Source organism: Amblyraja radiata, chromosome 41 (assembly GCF_010909765.2).
Source record: "Amblyraja radiata isolate CabotCenter1 chromosome 41, sAmbRad1.1.pri, whole genome shotgun sequence".
Classification (NCBI taxonomy): Eukaryota; Metazoa; Chordata; class Chondrichthyes; order Rajiformes; family Rajidae; genus Amblyraja; species Amblyraja radiata.
In genome coordinates this window covers 15,631,686-15,658,672 of record NC_045996.1, presented here as the reverse complement: position 1 = coordinate 15,658,672, position 26,987 = coordinate 15,631,686, and the positions used below count along the sequence as shown (strand labels likewise).

The window sequence follows — 26,987 nt, the reverse complement described above, 5'->3', positions numbered from 1 at the left end:
AGAGGGTGGTGAATCTGTGGAATTCATTGCCACAGACGGCTGTGGAGGCCAAGTCAGTGGATATTTTTAAGGCAGAGATAGATAGATTCTTGATTAGTACGGGTGTCAGGGGGTTATGGGGAGAAGGCAGGAGAATGGGGTTAGGAGATAATACGTTACAGCCTTCCATCACCGAACGCCGTGGCGAATATTTATGTTAATTTTTATGTAGTTCTGTGCCTTGTTGCTTCTTAGTTATGATGTTATGGCAAATCCCATTCCTTGTATGTTCTTACGATTACAATCAGTTTGAGTGTGGTCCTTATCTCCCATCTACCAACCTCACTTGATCTATCTAAATGGGACCAAAGACCCTATAGCGGAGCAAGATAGACCACTCCTGCTAAACGCAATGGGCTGACGTGTAGTACGCAACGGAGCCGAACGTGGGCCTTTTTTTCACCCATTTCCGTAACCACACTCGACCCAACCCGACTCGCAGTGTAATCAACGTTGCGGGGGAACAGTTTGTGTTAATAAATTAAAATTCTGAAAATGAGGAGAAGATTTTTACCAAATAACTTTTATTTTTACGAGGATGTTTCAGTAACCGGCTTCCGTCCCCGCACTAGTATCTTTGCTCCGCTACGGGATCTTTGGTGCAGAGACAGAAGCCGGTTACGGAAATGGGGCCGAAAATTACCCGCGAATCCGCCCATGGCCGTACTACGACTGTTTCGCCGAGTGGACGATCTTGCTCGCTGTAGGATCTTTGAATGGGGACTGTGTCAGCCTACAATGTTATACATCTTGTACCTGTTATCTGCCTGCTGTGGACAGCTTTGATTGTAATAAAGTACATTTTTTTTTTCTCAGACTGGATGACACCCTAGCTAAAGCTTTTCACTGTACCTCGATACATGTGACTTTAAGCCCATCGAAACTAGACTCATTCAAATTCTTCCCGCCAAGTTGGACAATTCCACATCGCCGCATGTTATTGTCCAGTTTGTTCAGCTTGACCTATCCCATCGTTTAAGAAACTGTCAGACAGGTACTTGGACAGGTACACAAAATTGCTGGAGAAACTCAGCGGGTGCAGCAGCATCTATGGAGCGAAGGAAATAGGCGACGTTTCGGGCCGAAACCCTTCTTCAGACTCTGGATTTGGACAGGGCAGGTTTGACACAAAGGGTGGTGGATGTATGGAACAAGCTGCCAGAGGAGGTAGTTGAGGCTGGGACTGTCCCATTGTTTAAGAAACAGTTAGACAGGTACATGGATAGGACAGGTTTGGAGGGATATGGTGTTTAAGAAGGAACTGCAGATGCTGGAAAATCGAAGGTAGACAAAAGTGCTGGAGAAACTCAGCGGCTGCAGCAGCATCTATGGAGCGAAGGAAATAGGCGACGTTTCGGGACGAAACCCTTCTTCACATTACCTATAGATGCTGCTGCACCCGCTGAGTTTCTCCAGCACTTTTGTCTACCTTGGAGGGATATGGACCAAGCGCAGGCAGGTGGGACTCGTGTAGCTGGGACATGTTGGCCGGTGTGGGCAAGTTGGGCCGAAGGGCCTGTTTCCACACTGTATCACTCTGTGACTCTATAAACCTGACTCATGTTTTACAAAATCCCAAAGGCTCTATTAATCTGCCCTCTGAAGAGTTTTCAATGAATCCCAGTAATTTGGGAGCCTGATGGGATCGGAGTCTGTGGCCGACACGAAGACTTCATTAGCCTCTCTGCGTTCCCTGTTTAACAAGGGAGACAAGGGCTTCCGTCTCTCAAAGGCTCTCTCATATTTCTGAAGTAAAAATGTTCAAACACACTTATACATTGAGTGCGAGCATTTAAACCCTTATTGATCACGGTAAGTGCATAAGTGATAACATGTTTCACCGCAAAGTAGTGATTGCATGACTATGCTTTCAAGGTATTGAATGTGTTAGTTGCTGGGCTGTGAAATGGGACGGTATTGATCTACCCCCCCCCCCCCCCCCCTACTGCTTTAGGACACTAACACTCAGGACCTCAGAGGAGATATTTGAAATTCAACACCGGGCCAATAACCATTAGGAAGAAACTGCAGATGTTGGGTTAGAGGGATAAGGGGGAAGTCCTTTAGGACCGAGATGAGAAAATAATTTTTTCACACAGAGAGTGGTGAATATGTGGAATTCTCTGCCACAGAAGGCAGTTGAGGCCAGTTAATTGGCTATATTTAAGAGGGAGTTAGATGTGGCCCTTGTGGCTAAAGGGATCAGGGAGTATGGAGAGAAGGCAGGTACAGGATACTGAGTTGGATGATCAGCCATGATCATATTGAATGGCGGTGCAGGCTCGAAGGGCCGAATGGCCTCTACTCCTGCACCTAATTTCTATGTTTACATCGAAGGTTGACACAAAATGCTGGAGTAACTCAGCGGGACAGGCAGCATCTCTGGAGAGAAGGAATGGGCGACGTTTCAAGTATTTTATCTTGTCTTACACAGCACCTGTATGAAAGGAAGGATATTTTGGTGTGTGTGTGTGTGTGTGTGTGTGTGTCCTCCCCCCCCCTAATTTGAGGAAGGACATTCTTGCTATTGTGGGAATGCAGCGTAGGTTGACCAGGTTAATTCCCGGGATGGCGGGACTGACATATGATGAAGGAATGGGTCGACTGGGCTTGTATTCACCGGAATGTCCAAGTCACCCTGCATCCTCAATGCTATGGGGATGCAAGGTGACTTGGACATGTTGGGTGAGTGGGCAGATGCAGTTTAATGTGGATAAATGTGAGGTTGCCCACTTTGGTGGCAAGAACAGGAAGGCAGATTATTATCTGAATGGTGTCAAGTTGGGAAAAGGGGAAGTACAACAAGAACTGGGGGTCCTTGTTCATCAGTCACTGAAAGTAAGTATGCAGGTACAGCAGGCAGTGAAGGGGGCGAATGACATGTTGGCCTTTATAACAAATTTAACAAACACACTTGGTCATTCCTTCTTCTCCCTGCTGCTGCTGTGAGGCGAAAGGCACCACCAGACGGACCTACAACCCCTTCTCACTCTGTACTATTGTTGTAGATTGACCGGTTGTGTTACTCCAGTACTTTGTGTCTTGTTTTGTAAACCGGTATCTGCGGTTCTTTGGGGATAAACCAATATTGCTGGTGTTATACACAGTAGTACCAACATCTCCCTTTTTCCCTGAACTCATGTTGCCCCCTGGGAGAGGGGTCACCCGTGGGAGTTGGCCCCTCATCTGCTCAAAGTCCCTCGTCCCCTCAAAGTCCCTCATCCCCTCAATGTCCCTCAAAGACCCTCAACATCAGTCAGTGTCCGGTGCTTCCTCAATGACCCTCAGTCTGGCAGTCCCTCAGAGACCAACTGACCCTCAATGTCCTTCATTCCCTCAGTGACCAATGGTCCCTCAAAATCTCCCTCAATGTCCCTCATTTCCCTCAGTGTCCTGTCGGGTTTGGCGCCAGTGGGGGGGGTCACGCGGGGCTCGTGGCCAGAGCAAACGGACAATCGCCTCGCTCGAGCTGTCCATCACGCGCTGAATTTTGGCGCTGAAGTTTTCGCTCAGACGGACAGCGGTCTCCGCCAATCGGATGGACTGTCCACCCCACGGGCCAATGCCGTGGCCGGAGCGCGGACCAATGGTCAGCGAGGGGGGCGGGACATGGCGGTGTGTATAAAAGTCGGCGCTGACCAGGCAGTGTCCACCAGAGATCAGAGAGCGGTCAGTCAGCTCCAGTATCTTTAGTGTCCACCAGTGGCCGGAGAACAACCTCGACGCACGCCCCCACCACGAGTGGACAGCGGCCCCAGGGATCCTTCAAGACACAACCCATCACTCTGGTCATCCCACTGGTCAGCGAGGCTTGACCGGCCGGACCGGGTTCTGCGTTCCGGACACGACCAAGGGTCAAGGCCAAAGACATCGCCCCCTCTCCCCCAATTTAATAAAAATATCCTCTCAGGGGTCACTCCTTCCTTCCCTCCCACCCGCCCTGTCCAGAGGAGCGAGGGGTGAGTATGAAGGGGGGTGAGGGCGGGGAGTCTCTTTCTTGTGTCATTCTGCTCCATTGATCGATGGTATTTCGCGGTTAAACAAAACTCACCGCCGCTAAAATCCCCGCAAGTCCAGCTGCGCGCATACATCTGCAGGTCAGGTTGGTCCCGAGTAGATCCAGCGTCTCTGGACCGCGCTGTGACCCGCCTTGAAGACCGCGACCGAGATGTGCTTCCAGACCGAGATCTTGTCGGAGATGGGTGAAGCTCAATCTCCTGATAGAGGCTGTTTTTCGTTCAAGTTTAGTGACCTAACTCACAGAACCACCTGGGTTTTTAACATATTCTGTAAAAAATATTATATAAATCTGACCTGAAACTCGTCAAGAATAAAAACTGCACATTTTTCAAAAAAATATGAGAAAAAAATACAATTTTCTGAGTGGTAATTGTCCAATCAATGCAGGTTTGACATTGAGGTCGAATCCCACGTTTTGTCTTATGGTCAATAGGCAGCTCATGGCTGCCTCCTCATTACAAGGTTTCCAAGGAATAAAGGTAATGTTAGCCTTGCTGATCATTTTGTTTTAGAATTGATTTATCTATATAAAGTGATGATGTGAACTGTTAAATATAAATGATAAATGACAAATGTAGAGCTAGGGGTAGGATGAGTCATTTTCCTGTCAGTGGGGTAACTCTGTTGGTGAGGAATGAAATTCAGTCCCTTACGAGTGGTGAGTTGGAATCAGGAGATGTAGAATCAGTATGGATAGAACTGAGGAATTGTAAGGGTAAAAATCCCTAATAGGGCATCTACAGGCCCCCAAATAGTAGCCTGGATATAGGGTCAAGAGTTAAAATTGGCATGTCGTAAAGGTAATACTACGATTGTTATGGGAGCTTTCAACATGCAGGTAGACTGGGGAAATCAGGTTGGTACTGGACCCCAAGAAAGGGAGTTTGTGGAGGGCCTCCGTGGTGGATTCTTAGAGCAGCTTGTACTGGAGCCTACCAGGGAGAAGGCAATTCTGGATTTAGTGTTGTGTAATGAACCGGATTTGATAAGGGAACTCAGGGTAAAGGAGCCATTAGGAGGTAGTGACCATAATATGATAAGTTTTAATCTACAATTTGAGGGGGAGAAGGGTAAATCTGAGGTGTCGGTATTACAGTTGAACAAAGGGGACTATGGAGCCATGAGGGAGGAGCTGGCCAAAGTTGACTGGAAAGATACCCCAGCAGGGATGACAGTGGAACAACAATGGCAGGTATTTCTGGGAATAATACAGAAGGTGCAGGAACAGTTCATTCCAAATAGGAAGAAAGATTCCAAAGGGAGTAAGGGGTGACCGTGGCTGACAAGGGAAGTCAGGGACAGTATAAAAATAAAAGAGAAGTATAAACATAGCAAAGATGAGCGGGAAGCCAGAGGATTGGGTAACGTTTCAAGAGCAACAGAAGATAACTAAAATGGCAATACAGGGAGAAAAGATGAGGTTTGAAGGTAAGCTAGCCAAGAATATAAAGGAGGATAGTCAAAGATTATTTAGGCATGTGATGCCCAGTTAGGGTTAGTGACCACAGATGGGCTGTAAAATATTCTTCCTTCAATGCATGAATTTTAAACATTAATATATTAAAATTAATACAATAAAATCAATTGTGCAAATGAAAAGATGTCTGAGTCGTTCAGTTTTATTTTCAGATGTATTGTTCCGCTTCCAGATCCAATCACCGTCTCTAACTTTTCACAAAGATCGATTCAGTAAATGTAGACTTAACTCCCCTCCACTCCCCTCTTCCCCCCCTCCCGCCCCATCCCTCCTTCTCAACTACCCCCCCCCCCCCATACCCTTCTTCCCCCCCCCCCCTTCTTCCCTTCCCCCCTCTTCCTCGCTTCTCCCCGCTCCACTCTTCTCCCCCTTCTCCATTCTGCCCCCCTCCCTTCACATCCCCTCTCCCTCCCTTCTTCCATTCACCACCCCCCCTCCCCACCCACATTCCCCGATGCCCCCCATTTGTGGCCCCAGCCTGCAACCAGCGAGTACCTGCACACTATCCCACACACGCTAGGGACAATTTATACAAACCCTAACCCTAGTCTTAACCCAAACTCTAGGTTGATATAGGTAGAAATTGTCCCTAGTGTGTGTGGGATAGTGTGCAGGGGATCGCTGGTCGGTGCGGACTCGGTGGCCTGAAGGGCACTATATCTCTGAACTAAATGTGATACAGGGGCCCCAGGGGTTGGACTCGAACCCCCAATGTTCTGCCTGCTCCTCATGGGAACTAAACTGTTGGACACGAGTTGTCCCAGACGGCAGATCTCTCTTCCAATGGCCTCTCCAAACCCCCGGAGGCAGCGGGCTTTTCAACTGGGTAGAGGCAATGTTGTCTATGTACCAGTGTCACCCGCCTGCTCCAGCCACTGGGTCTAAATACCCAACACACATCTTTGTAGCAAGGTGGGGGGTGTTGTTCCCAAAGTCTGCATTTATCCCATAGTCAATGTTACTAAAGCAGATGATGTGGCCTTTGTGCAGTATTATTAGTGGGATCTAACTGTCACATCCCTGAATGAAACCATCTACACTGAATCCATCCCTGCGAAAAGTTAGAGATGGCGATTGGATCTGGAAGCGGACCGATACATCTGTAAATAAAACTGAACGACTCAGACATCTTTTCATTTGCACAATTGATTTTATTGTATTAATTTTAATATGCTAATGTTTAAAATCCATGCATTGGAGGAAGAATATTTTACAGCCCATCTGTGGTCACTAACCCTAACCGGGTGTCACCCGCAGGACAGCATAGGTCAGCGTGTGACAGGGCGCACGGCATGATGAGACACCCAGATGTTGCCCCTGGATTTTGAACATTCCAAAATCCAGGGGCGACAGGGAGACAACCTCTTCAGGCTGTCGCCAAAAATGTCTCCCAAGTGGGACTGGCCCTTAACAGGATCGGTCCGAGTCAGCATGGATTTACAAAGGGGAAATCATGCCTAACTAATCTTCTGGAATTTTTTGAAGGTGTAACTAGGAAAATGGACAAGGGAGAGCCAGTGGATGTCGTGTACCTGGACTTTCAGAAAGTATTCGATAAGGTCCCACATAGGAGATTAGTGGGCAAAATTAGGGCACATGGTATTGGGGGTAGAGTGCTGACATGGATAGAAAATTGGTTGGCAGACAGGAAACAAAAAGTAGGGATTAACGGGTCCCTTTCAGAATGGCAGGCAGTGACTAGTGGGGTAGCGCAAGGCTCGGTGCTGGGACCGCAGCTATTTACAATATATATTAATGATTTAGATGAAGGGATTACAAGTAACATTAGCAAATTTGCAGATGACCCAAAGCTGGGTGAGAAATGTGAGGAGGATGCTATGAGGATGCAGGGTGACCTGGACAGGTTGGGGGAGTGGGCAGATGCATGGCAGATGTTGTTTAATGTGGCTAAATGTGAAGTTATCCACTTTGGTAGCAAAACCAGGAAGGCAGATTATTATCTAAATGGTGTTAAGTTGGGAAAAGGGGAAGTACAACATGATCTGGGGGTCGTTGTTCATCAGTCTATGAAAGTAAGCATGCAGGTACAGCAGGCAGTGAAGAAAGCGAATGGCATGTTGACCTTCATAACAAGAGGAGTTGAGTATAGGAGCAAAGAGGTCCTTCTGCAGTTGTACAGGACCCTAGTGAGACCACACCTGGAATATTGTGTGCAATTTTGGTCTACAAAGTTGAGGAAGGACATTCTTGCTATTGAGGGAGTGCAGCGTAGGTTTAGAAGGTTAGTTCCCGGGATGGCGGGACTGTCATATGCTGAGAGAATGGAACTGCTGGGCTTTTATACTATAGAATTTAGAAAGATGAGAGGGGATCTTATTGAAACATATAAGATTATTAAGGGTTTAAACACACTAGAGGCAGGAAACATGTACTCGATGTTGGGGGAATCCAGAACCAGGGGCCACAGTTTAAGAATAAGGAGTAAGCCATTTAGAACAGAGATGCGGAAACACTTTTTCACCCAGAGAGTTGTGAGTCTGTGGAATTCTCTGCCTCAGAGGGCGGTGGAGGCCGGTTCTCTGGATGCTTTCAAGAGAGAGCTAGATAGGGCTCTTAAAGATAGCGGAGTCAGGGGATATGGGGAGAAGGCAGGAACGGGGTACTGATTGTGGATGAGCAGCCATGATCACATTGAATGGCGGTGCTGGCTCGAAGGGCCGAATGGCCTACTCCTGCACCTATTGTCTATTGAAGCAAGGTTGTGTCCCAGCTCCCATGCTGCATCTTCCTATCTGTCCTCTGTCTTCACGACTGACACGGAAGGAGCGAATCTTCACACTAGCAGCGACAGGAACCTCTTCATTCTAGCAACGCTGAAAGCCAAGACCAAGGTAAGAACTTATGCTTATAAATGTCCAATGGTTGTGTATTAGTCATACTTACCGAGCTAAAGTGAAATTCATTTCTGTATACAGTTTAATACATGTATCACCATACATAATCACGATGACTCATCTTAAATAAGCATCTCGGATACGGCACAAGTGTATAATGATACAATTATACGATTTATTTGTTGTCATTTGAACCTCATTGAGGTTCAAACGAAATTTGGTTTCTGCAGTCTTACACACAAGTTGAAGAACCAAGACACAACACAATTTACACAAACACCCATCACAGCGAATCTCCTCCTCACTGTGATGGAAGGCAAAGTCTTGTCTCTCCCCTGCTCTCCCCATTCTCCTCCCGATGTAAAAGTCAAAGCCCCCGGCGGGTGATGGTAAATAAGTAATAAATAACAGTAGTAGATTGAGATAGTGGACAGAGAGGCCAGGTTTGGTGCCATTTTTCAAGTCTCAGTTTGTAAGTTCTGTGTTGGCCGGGTGTGTGTGGGGGGCAGCGAGCGTTGAGCAGCCGGAGAGAGGGGGGTGTGGATGTGGGGAAGGGGGTTGTGTGTAGGGGAGAGGGTGCGGGGGGGGGGGGGGGATGGGGGGGTGGGTGTTTTTTGCGGGGGGGGGGAGCAATGTGGGAGAGAGGGAGTGGGGGAGGAGGGTGTGTGTTCGCGGGTTGTGTGTGGGGGGGCATCGAGTGTTGTTGAGCCAGAGGGGGGGTGTGATGGTGGGGGGAGGGGGGTTTGTGGGCAGGGGTGTGTTTATGGTGGAGGGGGGCAGTGACGTGGAACCGGAGAGGGGGGATGTGAGCGGGGGGGGTGATGGGTGGGGGGAGGGGGTGTGTGTCCAGGGGAGGGGATGCGGAAGGAGGGAGGATGGGGGCGGGGTGTGTGTATTGGCGTGGGGTGTGTGTGGGGGAGGAGGGTGTGTGTGGGGGTGGCAGTGAGCGTTGTGGAGCCAGAGATGGGGGGGGGGGTGTGGGGTATGGGAGAGAGGGGTGTGTGGGCGGGGGGTGTGTGTGGGGGAGGAGCGGGGGGTGTGAGGGGGAGGGGGTATTTGGGGAAAGAAGATGCGGGGGGTGTGTGTGTGGGGGGGGGAGGGGGTGTATTTCTTGCTGTAGATTAACAAGCCTGTAATTGCAACAACACAAAAATGCATTAATTTACATTCCAGTACATTTATACTCACGATACTACTGTAAACATGTCTATAATGCAACCAAAGACTCAGTCCATAGTTCTTCACAGTTCATAGATGTGGTTTGTGTCGGCAGTGTTCAAGAGCCTGATGGTTGCTGGGAAGAAGCTGTCCCTGAACCTGGAGGTCAGGTTTTTTGGGTTTGTGAACAAAATAATGTGATGGAATAGTGCAACGACACACAGATAACTAATAAAATAGAAATACAGGAATTTAATAATTGAATGCTAGTGTAAAGGACATCTGTCGGGCAGCAAAAGACGCAGTCCATAATATCTCATCGTTGTGGTTCATGTTGTGCAGTGTTCGAGAGGCTTGTAATTGCTGGGAAGAAGCTGCTCTTGAACATGGAGGTCAGTTCCTTGCTTCTGTTGGCTTTTCACACTGGTAGGGCGTTGTGGGTCTTTGATATTAGCTGCCTTTTGCAGGTAGCATCTCCTGTAGATCCCTTTGATGGTGAAGAGATCATCACCTGTGATGGACTGAGCAGTTTCTGCGTAACACATGCGTAACACCAACATCGTCACACTGTACAAGAACAAGGAAGTGCACCAACTACAGGGACATCTCACTTCTGAGTGTTACAGGAAAGGCCTTTGCCAGAGTGATCCTGCAAAGACTGCACAGACTCGCTGACCTGAGGCACAATGCAGTTCCCATGGAGGTAGATCCACAATGGACATGATCTTCTCCCTGCAGCAAATACAAGGAAAATATCAAGACCAGCAAACCCCATGTTCATCGCCTTTGTGGATGTTACGAAAGCTTAGAGGTGGTCATATGTTTTGTGTGTGATTGGATTGATGTGCTGGACCCAGGACAGATCTCCAGAGACATGGACACCCAGGAACTTGCAACATAACGTTCTCCACCACTGTCCCATGAATGAAGACAAGTTTGTGGATCATGGGCTTTCCCCTCCTGAGGTCATCGACCATCTGCCACGTTTCCTGTGATTGACCAGAGGACAATATCTGACAAGGCGGCCATGGACCAGGGCTGGCATGCAGAAGCTTCATCACACCTGACCCTGCTGTGTTGCTGAGGAAGGTCTGCTGTCCCTGGGAATGTGGAGCTGATCCTCTGTAAACTGCCCTCAGTGGAAGACCATGATGGAGATGTGTTTTTAGAGCTCGGCTGTAAGTGAAGTTGGAGCAGAAAACTGCTGGAGGAACTCAGTGGGTCAGGCAACATCTGTGGAGGGAATGGACAGACGATATTTTGATCGGGACCTTTCAAGACTCCGTTCTTGTCTCCGTTTAGCAGGTTGGATTATGATGACAGGAAATGGCCAAGATTGAAGATCACCGTGGATTGGAGTGATAGATGATTGAAGATCCTGAAGACCCAATCTTGCTCCACGTTCTCTGTGACCTTCCACAGCTGGAGCTGGAGAAGCTGTTGAGGAACAACTTGGTGGGACTTCTAGTTGCACTGGATCTCCTCCAGACAGTGTGAAGGGGAAAGCATGAAACATCTGCCGACTAATGTGGTCGCCAGCTGTTTTGCGAGGAACTTTCCCTCCGAAGACTTGCAGAAAAGTGCCACTGGGGCAGATGATGGGTCAGAACTGGACGAATTTGACCAATTTCTTAAACGGCGTGGATTCTCCCGTGCAACCCCAAGAGGGATTGGACAGCACGCAACAAAAGCGATGTCAGGAAGCCGAGTGCCGTTCGTGTAAAACCATCGGATATGAAGCGACATCGGTGGGGACCGCACCGGAATTTCTCACTCCGACCAACAAAGGCCCTTTTAAGAGCCACTTCTAGAAAGAGCTACAACCTCTTCCTTGCTCGCACTCTCGACTGCATTTGGGATTTCATCGTCAACATTTTCCAGTACAACCGGCAGCGACCTGTTGCACGTGAGAATCCACGGCATTTAAGAAATTTGTCAACCTCGACTGTCTCTGACTCATCATCTGCCCCAGTGACATTTTCCTGCAAGTCTTCGGAGGGAAAGAGGAAGAGAAGAAGAACTTCAGGGGCTGATGGACAGACTGTCTCAAGCTCGCAACAAAGACCGACTGACAATCATCAGAGAGAGGGTGGTGTCCCTCAACACAGACGTAACACCAACATCATCACACTACACAAGGACAAGGGAGATCACAGCGAGTGCACCAACTACAGGGACATCTCACTTCTGAGTGTTACAGGAAAGGCCTTTGCCAGATTGATCCTACAAAGACTCGCTGACCTGAGGCACAATGCGGTTTCCATGGAGATAGATCCACAATGGACATGATCTTCTCCCTGCGTCAAATCCAAGGAAAATGTCAGGAGCAGCGAACCCCATTGTTCATCGCCTTTGTGGATCTTACAAAAGCTTTTGATTCTGTCAGCAGACACGGCCTCTACCAGCTACTGGAGAAGATTAGATGTCCACCATGTCTTCTAAACCTCACTTGGTCCTCCTTCCATGAGACCATGCATCTACAGTGGAGTTTGATGAAGCTACATCGGACAGTTTCCCCATGAGAAGTGGAGTGAAGCAAGACTCTGTCCCAACTCCCATGGTGCTCAGCATCTTCCGATCTCTACTTCAGTCCCAACAGGCACGGGAGACGTGTATCTTCAAACCAGAAGTGATGGGATGCTCTTCATTGTGGCAATGTTGAAAGCCAAGACGAAGGTGAGAACTGTGCTTATAAGGGAACTCCAGCCCGCTGATGATGCTGCACTCAGTTCCCCAAAAGAAGAAGGACTTCAGGGGCTGATGGACAGACTGTCTCATGCTCGCACCAAAGACCGACTGGCTAGCTGTGAGGAGGATGCTAGGAGACTGCAAGGTGACTTGGATAGGCTGGGTGAGTGGGCAAATGTTTGGCTGATGCAGTATAATGTGGATAAATGTGAGGTTATCCATTTTGGCGGCAAAAACAGGAAAGCAGACTATTATCTAAAAGGTGGCCGATTAGGAAAAGGGGAGATGCAGCGAGACCTGGGTGTCATGGTACACCAGTCATTGAAAGTAGGCATGCAGGTGCAGCAGGCAGTGAAGAAAGCGAATGGTATGTTAGCTTTCATAGCAAAAGGATTTGAGTATAGGAGCAGGGAGGTTCTACTGCAGTTGTACAGGGTCTTGGTGAGACCACACCTGGAGTATTGCGTACAGTTTTGGTCTCCAAATCTGAGGAAGGACATTATTGCCATAGAGGGAGTGCAGAGAAGGTTCACCAGACTGATTCCTGGGATGTCAGGACTGTCTTATGAAGAAAGACTGGATAGACTTGGTTTATACTCTCTAGAATTTAGGAGATTGAGAGGGGATCTTATAGAAACTTACAAAATTCTTAAGGGGTTGGACAGGCTAGATGCAGGAAGATTGCTCCCGATGTTGGGGAAGTCCAGGACAAGGGGTCACAGCTTAAGGATAAGGGGGAAATCCTTTAAAACCGAGATGAGAAGAAATTTTTTCACACAGAGAGTGGTGAATCTCTGGAACTCTCTGCCACAGAGGGTAGTCGAGGCCAGTTCATTGGCTATATTTAAGAGGGAGTTAGATGTGGCCCTTGTGGCTAAGGGGGTCAGAGGGTATGGAGAGAAGGCAGGTACGGGATACTGAGTTGGATGATCAGCCATGATCATATTGAATGGCGGTGCAGGCTCGAAGGGCCGAATAGCCTACTCCTGCACCTAATTTCTATGTTTCTAATCAGAGTTAAGATGACTGTTGTCATGGGTCAGGGCACTCCGCTCCCCTCTGAAATCACCATAAACACCATTACGCTGGAAAATGTCTTAAATTCACCAACCTAGGATCTACGGTGACTGACAGCCACTCTCTGGATGAGGAAACCACTTCACGTACAGTAAACCACCTTCCTCTACAGCACCCACCTTCGGGAGACTAAGCAAGTGGATATGGAAGAACAGGAAACTCACAATGAAGACCAAGGCAACTGTCTACAACGTTGAACACGTTTACTGTACAGCAGTGAAGCTTGGGCAACTTACCTCCACCAAGAACGGTAAATGAATGGGAGAGGACCAAGAGAGGTCCCGGCGGTGGGCAGCCTAGGATGGGCCCGCGGTGGGTGCTGGAGGTCGGTCGAGGAGTGATGTGGAGAACAAAATGGGACCCGCGTTGGAACCAGGACAGATCTTCATAGATATGAACGCCCAGGAACTTGAAGCAGGATCTTGGAACATAACTTTCTCCAACACTGTCCCATCAATGAAGTCAAGTTTGTGGATCTGCGGCTTTATCCTGAGGTCAACAAATAGCTCTGTGGTCCTGCAGACATTGAGAACAACACGTCTACACTGGCAACATTTCCTCAGATTATCAATCTCTCTCCTGTACTCTGACTCGTCATTATCCATCATTTGTCCAACAACGGTGGTATCGTCGGTGGAATTTAAAGACGGCATTGGGATGGTCTGGCTGTGCAGTCCTGGTGATAGAGCAGGGGACTGAGCACACAGCCTTGAGTTGGTCCTGTGTTGGTGATAGAGCAGGGGGCTGAGCACACAGCCTTGAGCTGGTCCTGTGTTGGTTATAGAGGAGGAGGTGTTGCCTGTTTGTGCTGATTGTGGTCTGCTGATGAGGAAATTGAAGATCCAGTTGTACAGGATTGAGCAGAGACAAGGTTAAGGAGATGTGTGGGGACATCCAGGACAGATCTTCAGAGACATGGACACCCAGGAACTTGCAACATTAAGTTCTCCACCGCTGTCCCATGAATGGAGACAAGTTTGTGGATCATCGGCTTTCCACTCTTGAGGTCATCGACCTTCTGCCATGTTTCTTGTGATTGACCAGAGGACAATATCTGACAAGACGGACATGGACCAGGGCTGGCACACAGAAGCTTCATCTCACTCCTGACCCTGCTGTGTTGCTGAGGAAGATCTGGTGTCCCTGGGAATGTGGAGCTGATCCTCTGTAAACTGCCCTCAGTGGAAGACCGTGATGGAGATGTGTTCTTAGAGCTCGGCTGGCAGCGAAGTTGGAGGAGAAAACTGCTGGAGGAACTCAGTGGGTCAGGCAGCATCTGCGGAGGAAATGGACAGTTGACATTTGGATCGAGATCCTTCAAGACTCCATTCCTGTCTCCTTTTGCCAGGTCAGTTTCTGATGACAGGAAATGGCCAAGATTGATGATCCTCATCGACTTGCATGTCAGATGCTTGAAGATCCTGAAGACCCAATCTTGCTCCACGTTCTCTGCGAACGTCCACACCTGGAGCTGGAGAATCTGTTGAGGAACAACTTGGTGGGATTTCTTGTGGCCCTGGATCTCCTCCAGATTGTTCGGAGGTGGGTGCCGGAGGTCGGTCAAGGGCACGACTCCGAGGGGCCATTTCATCTGCGGAGGGATTGGACAGACAACGGTTTGGATCGGGAATCTTCAAGACTCCATTCTTGTCTCCATTTACCAGGTCGGTTTCTGTTGACAGCTTGATGATCACCATGGACTTGAATGACAGAAGATTGAAGCCGCTCAAGACCGGACTCGAGCCGCAGTGGCCACGAACAAGGACGATCCCGGCAGCCGAAGTGACCGCCGAGACAAGGGTCAAGTCCGGCCCTCGGTAGGTGCCGGAGGTCAGACTGCTCATGGAATGGCTCGCCGCGGAGAAGGTAGAGGAACCATCGGGACCATATTGGTCACTCATCACCCCAACAGAAGAAGGACTTCAGGGACCGATGGACAGACTGTCTCATGCTTGCAATGATTACCGACTGGCAATCAGTATTAAGACGAACTTTGTCATGGGTCAAGGCACTCCACTCCCCTCTGTAATCATCCTAAACACCAGTCAGCTGGAAACTCATCCAATTCACCGACCTAGGATCAACGGTGACTCTCTGGACGAGGAAATCAATTCACCCTCAGTAAACCACCTTCCTATACAGTAACCACATTCTGGAGGATATCCAAGCAGACATGGAAGAACAGGAGTAACAATGTCCTATTGGCAACATTCCCTCAGATTATCAATCTCTCTCCTGTACTCTGACTCGTCACTACTCATCATTTGTCCAACAACGGTGGTATCGTCGGTGGAATTTAAAGACGGTGTTGGAATGGACTGGCTGTGCAGTCCTGGTCATTGTGGAGGGGACTGAGCACACAGCCTTGAGCTGGTCCTGTGTTGGTGATAGAGCAGGGGGCTGAGCACACAGCCTTGAGCTGGTCCTGTGTTGGTTATAGAGTCAAGATTCAAGAATGTTTTATTGTTATGTGTCCTGGATAGGACAATGAAATTCTTACTTGCTGCAGCACAACAGAATATGTGAATATGTAAACATTGTATATATTGGGGGGGGAAAAGAAAAAGTTCAATAAATAACAAATATAGTGCAAATAACAAATAATAATATACAGTAGCATTTTGCAGTTCAGAGCTTATTCGATGTTGTGTTTAATAGCCTGATGTCTGTGGGGAAGAAGCTGTTCCTGAACCTGGATGTTACAGTCTTCAGGCTCCTGTATCTTCTTCCTCGTGGCAGTGGTGAGATGAGTGTGTGGCCAGGGTCCTTGATGATTTTGGCTGCCTTTTTGAGGCAGCGACTACGATAGATCCCCTCGACGGTGTGGAGGTCAAAGACGGTGATGGACTGGGCAGTGGTCACAACTTTTTGTAGTCTTTTTCACTCCTGGACGTTCAAGTTGCCGAACCAGGCCACGATGCAACCGGTCAGAATGCTCCCTGCCTTGCACCTGTGGAAGTTTAGGAGAATCCTCTTGGACATGTCGAATCTCCGTAATCTTCTCAGGAGGTAGAGTGGGTGGAAGGAGGGGGTGTTGCCAGTTTGTAGAGGGGAGCTGAGATCCCTCCCGGCGCGGAGGGCCTGACCACCGGCTACGGGAACCAATATCGCCACGTCAACAGAAGTCTCAAGGCCCCCGACTGCGGGAGAAGAAAGAAGGGAAGAGATTTAACTTATTCCCGGGTGATCATCAGCCTCTGATTGACCAAATACAATATACAATATTTATTCATTGTCATTTGAACTTCAATGAGGCTCAAACGAAACCCTGTTTCTACAGCCATACAAAGAAAAACAATTTCTACAAGACACACAAACAATTCAATTCACACAAACATCCATCACATTGAATCTCCTCCTCACTGTGATGGAAGGCAAAGTCTTGCCTCTCCCCTGTGTACCATTTTTCTCCCGATGTTGAAGCCCCAGGCGGGAGACGGTAAGTCCCACGGCCGTTAAGGCCGCGCCGGGCGACCAAAGGACAAGATCTGAAGAGATGGCCATGGACCAATGTAGACGCTTCATCGCTCCTGACCCTTCTGTGTTCCTGAGGAGGATGTGGTGCTACTGGGAATAGACTGAGCTGCTTCTCCGCTGAATGGCCTTCCCGTGCCTGGTATGGGGCATCGCTCGGGACTTCAGGTAAGACATTTATTTGGGTATCCTCCCTCTGTACTTCCCCACGAGATAGACCTTACAAACTGTTGTAGAACATTCACTGGCAGCATACTCATGGCTCACGATCTCTCACTGTCTGAAGCAGCTCCTGTGTCACCAACAATGTAGACAGCTATCGCTCTTCAAACTGTGCCACTTGTCATGTTCATTAGTCATAGGAGCAAATTTAGGCCATTCAGCCCATCAAGTCTACTCCACCATTCAACCATGGCTGATCTATATTTCCCTCTCGACCCCATTCTCCTGCCTTCTCCCCAAAACCTTTGATCCCCAAACTAATCAAGAACCTGTCAATCTCCGCTTTAAAAATTCCCAATGACTTGGCCTCCGCTGCCATCGGTAACAAATAATTCCACAGATTCACCGCCCTCTCCCTAAAAAAATTCATGTTACAGGAGCAGAATAAGGCCATTCAGCCCATCAAGCCTACTCTGCCATTCAATCAGGGCTGATCTATCTTTCCCTCTCAACCCCATTCTCCTGCCTTTGCCCTATAACCCGAAAGCTGTACTAATAAAAAATCTGTCAATCTCTGCCTCAAAAATATCCATTGACTTGGCCTCCACCTCCATCTGTGGCAATGAATTCCACAACTTCACCACCCTCTGACTAAAGAAATTCCTTCTCATCTTTCTAAAGGTACGTCCTTTTATTCTGAGGCTATGGCTTCTGGTCCAAGACTCTCCGACTGGTGGAAACATCCAATTTTACTATTCGGTAAGTTTCAATGAGCCACCCCCTCATCCTTCTAAACTCCAGCAAGTGCAGGCCCAGTGCCGCCAAACGCCATCATATCTTAACCCAATCATTCCTGAGATCATTCTCTAGACCAACACATCCCTCCTGAGATTTGGTGCCCAAAACTGCTCACAATATTCCACATGTGGTCTGACCCAGTGCCCCAGGAACTCCTCAGCATTACATCCCTGTTTTTGTATTCAAGCCTTCTCAAAATAACTGCTGGCTTTGCATTCGACTTCCTTACCACCGATTCAACTTGCAAATTAACTTTTTAGGAATCCTGCAGCAGCACTCCCCATTCCCTTTGCACCTCCAAATCCTGAATTCTCTCCCCATTTAGAAAATAGTCCGTGCCTTTATTCCTACTACCAAAATGCATGACTCCACATTTTGCTATGCTGTATTCCATCTGCCACTTCTCAGCCCACTCTCTCAAGCTTTAGTTACCTTCTGTTGTTTTTTAAAAGCTTCCCAATTCTCCAGCTACCCCACTCACTAACCTTTGCAATGTTATATGCCTTCTCTTTAATTGTATTCCTCCTTGTCTCCTTTCTAAAGATACATCCTTTAATTCTGAAGCTGTGCCCTCTTGTCCTAGACTCTCTCCCACGAGTGGAAACATCCGCTCACATCCACCCTTTCCAGCCTTTCACTATTCAATGAGGTCCCCCGCTCATCCTTCTAAATTCCAGCGAGTCCAGGTCCAGAGCCGTCAAACATTAATCGTATGTTAATCCAATCATTCTCATAAACCTCCTCTGCACCCTCTCTAATACCAGCATATCCCTCTTCAGATATGGATCCCAAAACTGCTCACAATATTCCACATGTGGTCTGACCAGTGCCTTATAAAGCCTCAGCGTTACATCTCTTTTTATATATTTTAGAGTTACTCCAGCTTTTTGAGCTTATATTCCAGTTGTCTTGAAATGAATGCTAACATTGCATTTGCCTTGTTATTTGTACGTGCAGGATCGCTCACTATTTGGAGAAACAATGGGCCATTGGGACCTTCAGCGTTGCCCGGCCCTTCAAGCCCACGGCTGGTGATCTACCTTCAACACTTTGCTGCACAGTGCCAGAGGGAAATATCGAGCAGAATCCCATTGAAGCCTCGTCACTATGGACTGCAACCTGTTCCAACGAGAGAGATCAGATGTCACCAGAACCCACTGTAACCACTCTGGACACTGCTCTTCCAGGGTGCAGGACGTTACTCAGTACATACCCTTCCAAAGGTTGTCTATGTAGACAGCAAGACCTAACCTGTTGGGGTCATGAGGACCAGTGGGTTTATTGTCCAACCAAGGAGTTGTTCTGAAGTCCTGACCTCCCTTTCTTTTGCATCAGGCGACTCAAATCCCACCCACCCTTTCAAAGGTCATTGTAAAAGCCACCAATAAAGAGCCGTGATCTTGTATATTGGTCTCTTTATATGATGTGTCTCTGGAATTCTCAACTCTCAATACATCTCACCAAAGCTAAGAAATCTGGTTATGGTGTAACTGGGGCGCAGGCACTGAATCCTGCCGTGGTGAAACAAGAATCTGGTTTTATTTTGGGGGGGGGGGGGGGGGGGATGGAGCATGAATTACAGTAAACCCTTGCTATAGTGAACCACACTGGGTGGGGGGGGGGGGGGCCTGTTATTGCCAATGATCTGCTACAACCAAATAAGGGGTTTAATATGTACAGTACTCTTGGAAAAAACAGCAAATAAACATACAATAAATAAACAGTAAAGGGCACAAAATATCCCATGCCTTGTGGAGGCACAGTGGTACTGCAGTAGAGGAATATTTTTTCTATGATTGAAATTCTTGATTCGCTGCATTTCTTTGCAAAACGAGCTGTGATTTGGTGAGATTTACGGCTCATGCTCTTCAGTCCCATTTAGCCCCCAACCCCCTCCCTTAATCTCCCCCCCCCCCCCCCACTACCGTGTCCACTGAGTGCACCTCACACCCTGCCTCTGTCCAAAAAAAGTTATTTTAAGATCTGCAGAGAAGAGCTATGACCTTTATTTTACAAAGAAATATCGTTATTCACCAATTTTCAGCCTTTCCAGCCCAGTGTGTGGCAGGTTTGAATCTGAAGAAGGGTTTCGGCCCGAAACGTTGCCTATTTCCTTCGCTTCATAGATGCTGCTGCACCCGCTGAGTTTCTCCAGCACTTTTGTCTACCTGTGTATAGACACTTGGTCCAGGACGTTTCGGAGTGGCTGCATGAGAGCCTCAAGGGGGAGGGGGAGCAGCCAGAAGTCGTCGTGCATGTTGGTGCAAATGACATCGGTAGGAAAAGGAAGGAGGTTCTGCAATATGGCTACAGGGAGTTAGGTAAATATCTTAAACACAGGGACTTCCAGGGAAGTGATCTCAGGATTACTTCCAGTGCTAAGTTCTAGTGAGGGTAGGAACAGGATGCTGTAACCGATATCCCTTGTATAGAGGTCCGTTAAAACAGCTCAATGTCCCAGGGTCAATGTTAAAATCATCGTTGGCTTCCACCCTGGTAAATTTCAAACAGACTAAAGGAAATGGGAAAAAAAGAGGAATTAATGTAGGTTGAATGTTAGAGCGAAATGAATATTTTTGAAACTTCTCGGTTGGTAAAATAATTGATTAAAGGATCTTTGCCTCAAGGTTTGAGATTTCAAACTCCATTTCATTGATACCTGGAGCAGCTGTCTCCGTCAACCGTGAATGGGACGGCTGTACATCCATTAATGCTCAGTGTGGGACTCTGGGGAGCATCATTAATCAGCCATGATCGAATGACAGAGTAGACATGATGGGCCGAATGGCCTAATTCCCCTATCACTTATGATCTTGAGATTATAAGTGATAGGAGCAGAAATTCATGTTACAGGAGCAGAATTAGACCATTCAGCCCATCAAGTCTACTCCGCCATTCAATCATGGCTGATCTACCTATCCCTCCTAACCCCCTTCCCCTGCCTTCTCCCCATCACCCCTGACACCAGATTTGTACATATTAGTGTAAAACCTTCAGGCCAGGCTGTCTATGAATGACTTTATTTTGCAATATAGGAAAGAATTGCAGCCCGTTTCTCCCACAAACAGCAGAGATGAGAGGAGACGATATTCTTGCAGCAAATGTCGTCTGACAGACAATATAGTGAGCAGCCGGAGTCTTGTTGAAGGAGATGGATGACTTGCTTGTGTGTGCATGTTGCCTAGATAGCAGCGGTGATTGAAAGCCGATATGTCGGGCCGATAACATTTCCTGCTTAAAGGCAAAACTCTGCGTCCCGTCACCTTGGGGGCCAGGGCTGATGTCAACGGAGTTTAAGAGTGCGGTGTCTGGTTCCACTGTTGACCTTGCTTGCTGCCTTATCTCTCCGCCAAGCCAGCCTCTCCCGTGAGGGTATCGATACTCGTGGACAAAGATTCCCCTCAGTCAAGGCTTCAGTGTTCCGCTTTACAGCGGAGCAAGGGGGCACAAAGTGGAATCCACAACTCCACAAGTGATAGGAGAAGAGTTAGGCCGTTCGGCCCATCAAGTCTACTCCGCCATTCAATCATGGCTGATCTCTCAATCTGAAGAAGGGTCTCGACCCGAAACATCACCCATTCCTTCTCTCCAGAGATGTTGCCTGTCCCGCTGAGTTCCTCCAACATTTTGTGTCTACCTTCGATTTAAACCAACATCTGTAGTTCCTTCCTACACATGGCTCGCCCTCCAAACCGCATTCTCCCCATAACCCCTGACACCGATACTAATCAGAATCAATCTCTGCCTTAAAAATGCCCATTGACTTGTGGCCTCCACAGCCGTCTGGCGAAGAATCCCACAGATTCACCACCCTCTGACTAAAGAAATTCCTCCCCATCTTCCTAAATGTATGTCCTTTTATTCTGATGCTGTGCCCTCTGGTCCTAGACTCTCCCACTAGTGGAAACAGCTGGACTTACTCAGCGGGTCAGGCAGCATCTCATAAGGTCATAAGGAATAGGACTCGATTTAGGCCATTCGGCCCATCAAGTCTCTGCCATTGAATCATGGCTGATCTATCTCTCCCTCCTAACCCCATTCTCCTGCCTTCTCCCCATAACCTCTGACACTGATGTACTGATCAAGTATCTATCTATCTCTGCCTTAAAAATACCCATTGACTTGGCCTCCACCGCCGTCTGTGGCAACGAATTCCACAGATTCACCACCCTCTTACTAAAGAAATTCCTCCTCATCTCCTTCCTCTCCTTTCTTCTCTGGAGAAAAGGAATAGACTGAGGACTGAAGAAGTGTCTCGACCCGAAACGTCATCTATCCATGTTCTCCACAGATGCTGTGTTCAAAAGGGAACTGGAGATGCTGGAATATCGAAGGTACACAAATTTGCTGGGGAAACTCAGCGGGTGCAGCAGCATCTATGGAGCGAAGGAAATAATTTCCTTCGCTCCATAGATGCTGCTGCACCCGCTGAGTTTCTCCACAGATGCTGCCTGACCCGCTGAGTTACTGTAGTATTGTGTGTTGACATTGCTGGCCCTGACGTCTTATTCTTCCTCTTGCATATGGCGTGCACAGCCTAAGGTTGTAGGACAACTTGTTCCATTTGATTGTGCACGCCAGGTTGATTGCATTTGTTGAAGCGGAGCGGACCACGTGTAGGTTGCAATCTCCCACCGCGGCCCTGACGTGCTGACTTGTGACGCTCGAGCCCCTCTGCCAATACGTGGGGTCAAGTTACACAGCGAAGTGGAGATACAACTGTGGCAGGGATCGGTTTCATTAAGTGAGTCCACTTTGCATTGCTGACTTCCCTTCCCCTGGAGATAACCTGCCTCCAAGGCCCATTTAATATTCATTCACAGCAACAGTACACCCTGTGGTAAGCACATCGCTTGACTTTCACATTTGCATTTGTGGCTTTTGATTGACGATTTAGATTTTTTTTTAAAGCTGGTTATATGTCTTAACCCTTTCTCTGAAATGGCTCGATTTTAATCATAAGGTCCTAAGATCATGATGCCAAGTTAAACTAATCTCCTCTGCCCTCGGTGTCAGAGGTCATGGGGAGAAGGCAGGACAATGGGGTTAGATCATAAGGTCATATGTGATGGAGCAGAATTAGGCCATTCAACCCATCAAGTCTACTCTGCCATTTAATCAGAGCTGATCTATTCAATAGTGTTGGATATATCTCTTAGGGCTAACGGAATCAAGGGATATGGGGAGAAAGCAGGAACGGGGTACTGATTCTGGATGATCAGCCATGATCATATTGAATGGCGGTGCTGGCTGGAAGGCTTGGCCTCCACCGCCTTCTGTGACAATGAATTCCACAGATTCACCACCCTCTGGCCAAAGAAATTCCTCTTCGTCTCCATTCTATGTCCGTTTACTAGAAAACGTTTTTAAAACTCACCACGTTTGTCTTCTCCCCAATGGTGATCTTTCCTCTGCATCTTTGTTCTGCGTTCACCCGCCATTGGAAGTAGTCTTTCATTATTTACTGCAATGCGTTTGGGATGCCTTTCCCAGATCGATCATTTATTATATCAGGTGCATCAATGAATAGTTATTCTTATTCCTTGTCATTGCTTGTGAAACCCTGGTACATCTTTCCCAAGAGTATACCTTGACAATGCCAAGTGTCGGCTGTGAATGAAGAGAGTAGGAAGGAACTGCAGATGATTGCAAGTCAAGTCAAGTTTATTTGTCACATACACATACGAGATGTGCAGTGAAATGAAAAGTGGCAATGCTCGCGGACTTTGTGCAAAAAGACAAACAAACAAACAACCAAACAGAATGGAACAGAATCACATATTCTTTTACATATTAAATATTGTGGGCGGAAGGAAAAAGGGAGAAAAAAAAAAGATAGACACAAAATGCAGTCCTTTTCACACCTGACATGCTCCTTGTACGATAACCCTACTTTCCCTCTCCCCTGACTCTCAGTCTGAAGCAGGGTCTCGACCCGAAACGTCACCCACTCCTTCTCTCCAGAGATGCTGCCTGTCCCGCTGAGTTACTCCGGCATTTTGTGTCTATCTTCTGTTGAAGGAAGACACGGATTTAAGACCAGATTTTGGAATCATCTTTTTACCTGTCTAATTATACCTGAAAGAAGAAACACCTTCTGTCCAAACCGGTTTGTGGGTAGATTCCCACAATCCGTAGAGCGTGGTAAAAAAAACCCCAGCAACGGATACTTGAATTGATCGATGAGCTCAATGTAAGTTGACAGGATGAAGGCAATGTGAATGTCTTAGAGGCAAGTCCGCTTTGGCAAGCTCCAGAGCAACTTGTTTTTAAAAGATGACCCACATAAGTTTTCAAAAGATGTTCAATAGCTGTCTTGTTTATTTAATAAAAGATTTGCATTTAATTGCAGCCTTTGATGTTCATTTCAATAGAACCCAAAGTACCATGAAATCAACACTGTCACAATTAGGAAAAAAACCCAGCCCATTCACAGAAACATTCCCTTCAACAACAATATGATAATATTTCCTTTATGAATATGATATGATAATGACTAATAATATGACTAGCATAATGATTATACAATTACTATCATCTAGTCTTATTATCCAGTCAAATATATCATATATTTAAAAGTATATAGTCATATTATATGGTGGACAAAAATGCTGGGTGAGGCAGCATCTATGGAGTGAAGGAATAGGTGACATAGAAACATAGAAATTAGGTGCAGGAGTAGGCCATTCGGCCCTTCGAGCCTGCACCGCCATTCAATATGATCATGGCTGATCATCCAACTCAGTATCCCGTACCTGCCTTCTCTCCATACCCTCTGATTCCCTTAGTCACAAGGGCCACATCTAACTCCCTCTTAAATATAGCCAATGAACTGGCCTCGACTACCCTCTGTGGCAGAGAGTTCCAGAGATTCACCACTCTCTGTGTGAAAAAAGTTCTTCTCATCTCGGTTTTAAAGGATTTCCCCCTTATCCTTAAGCTGTGACCCCTTGTCCTGGACTTCCCCAACATCGGGAGCAATCTTCCTGCATCTAACCTGTCCAACCCCTTAAGAATTTTATAAGTTTCTATAAGATCCCCCTCTCAATATCCTAAATTCTAGAGAGTATAAACCAAGTCTATCCAGTCTTTCTTCATAAGACAGTCCTGACATCCCAGGAATCAGTCTGGTGAACCTTCTCTGCACTCCCTCTATGGCAATAATGTCCTTCCTCAGATTTGGAGACCAAAACTGTACGCAATACTCCAGGTGTGGTCTCACCAAGACCCTGTACAACTGCAGTAGAACCTCCCTGCTCCTATACTCAAACCCTTTTGCTATGAAAGCTAACATACCATTCGCTTTCTTCACTGCCTGCTGCACCTGCATGCCTGCTTTCAATGACTTGGTGTACCATGACACCCAGGTCTCGCTGCATCTCCCCTTTTCCTAGTCGGCCACCATTTAGATAATAGTCTGCTTTCCTGTTTTTGCCACCAAAATGGATAACCTCACATTTATCCACATTATACTGCATCTGCCAAACATTTGCCCACTCACCCAGCCTATCCAAGTCACCTTGCAGTCTCCTAGCATCCTCCTCACAGCTAACACTGCCCCCCAGCTTAGTGTCGGGTCGTTTCGGGTCGAGGACCTATTCCTTCGCTCCATAGATGCTGCCTCACCTGATTAGTTTCTCCAGCATTTTTGTCTACCTTCGATTTTTCCAGCATCTGCAGTTCCTTCTTAAACATTTAGTCATATTGTATTGTATTGTATTGTATTCAAATTTATTGTCATTGTCTCAATTAGAGACAACGAAATGAATTTCCCTTTACAGTCAGTATCATAAAAAGAAATAAATAATAAAACATATTAAAAATAAAATAGAATTAAAAAAAGAAAAGAAAAAAAAAAGAAAAAAAAAACAATATATTATATTGTATGACATATAATAAGACTATTATAGTCATTATATTCTCATACACTATAATATATATAATAAACCTGTATAATGACTATAATATAGTATTATGCAGTTATATTATGTAAGGTAGACACAAAATGCTGGAGCAACTCAGCGGGACAGGCAGCATCTCTGGAGAGAAGGAATGGGTGACGTTTCGGGTTGAGACCCTTCTTCAGACTGAGAGTCGGGGGAGAGGGAAACATTCTGTCGAGACCTATTCTGCATTTTCCTTGATCTCCAGCCAATTTGATCTCGTTTTGACACCTTCCTCTTCCTTATCTCCGTGTCTCCCTCTATGGGTCTATTCTATATTTTCCTTGACCCTCATCTCCTTTGATGCCTGATTTTCACACCTTTCCTTTCCTTATCTCTGTATCTCCCTCTCCTCTGACTCTCAGTCTGAAGAAGGGTCTCGACCCGAAACGTCACCCATTCCTTCTCTCCAGAGATGCTGCCTGTCCCGCTGAGTTACTCCGGCATTTTGTGTCTTATCTTCGGTCCAATGCAGTAGTTTTTCATTATCTTCTCGAGGGAAGTCAGGGATGGGCAATGAAAGCTGCCTTTGCAAACATATCCCAACGCCAGAGGCGAACCATCACTTAGCAAAATCACTGTGACCAATTTGACTACAGCTAAGCATCTAGCCTTCAACTCCATGTTGATTTAAGAACTAACATCACTTTACACATTCCGTAATTACCTCAAGGAACGAAGATCTTTTATCTCTGGATGGAATCATGTAATGATTGTTTGGATAGCATGCAAAAAAAAACTTTTCACTGCACCTTGGTGCAGGTAACTATAACAAACTAATATCGTTACAGAGCTCAGATATAAAGTCACAACACTTATCCTCAAAAGCACATAAAGTAACTCGGCGAGTCAGGCAGCATCTCTGGAGAACATGAATTAGGCGACCCGTCTTCAGAATGAGTTACTCCAGCACTTTGTGTCCTTTCGTGTAAACCAGCACCTGCAGTTCCTTCTTTCAACACCCGTAAATCAGTTGCTTCTTGCGACATACTTGGCTGTACATCAGTAAGATAGACAGACACAAAATGCTGGAGTAACTCAGCGGGTCAGAAGGATTTCGACCAGAAACGTCACCTGTTCCTTTTCTCCAGATATGCTGCCGGTCCTGCTGAGTTACTCCAGCATTCTGTGTCTATCTTTGGGATAACATAGAACTGGTGAACGATGGTCCACGTGGACTCGGTGGGCCAAAGGGCCTGTTTCCACCCATTGACTTAGTCTCTACAGCCGTGTGTAGCAAACAATTCCACAGGTTCACCACCCCCTTCGGAGAAAACCAGCATCTGTCGTTCCTTC

At 47.1% G+C, this 26,987-nt stretch overlaps 1 long non-coding RNA gene across 1 annotated transcript; it reads right to left on the bottom strand.

Moving 5' to 3' along the window:
- Positions 1-8,417: 8,417 nt before the first annotated feature.
- Positions 8,418-10,330, bottom strand: LOC116967764. The gene is made up of 3 exons (XR_004410312.1): positions 10,320-10,330; positions 10,141-10,143; positions 8,418-8,507 (listed from the first exon to the last, which is right to left on the bottom strand). It is a non-coding gene; the product is annotated as an uncharacterized LOC116967764 (long non-coding RNA).
- Positions 10,331-26,987: the final 16,657 nt, after the last annotated feature.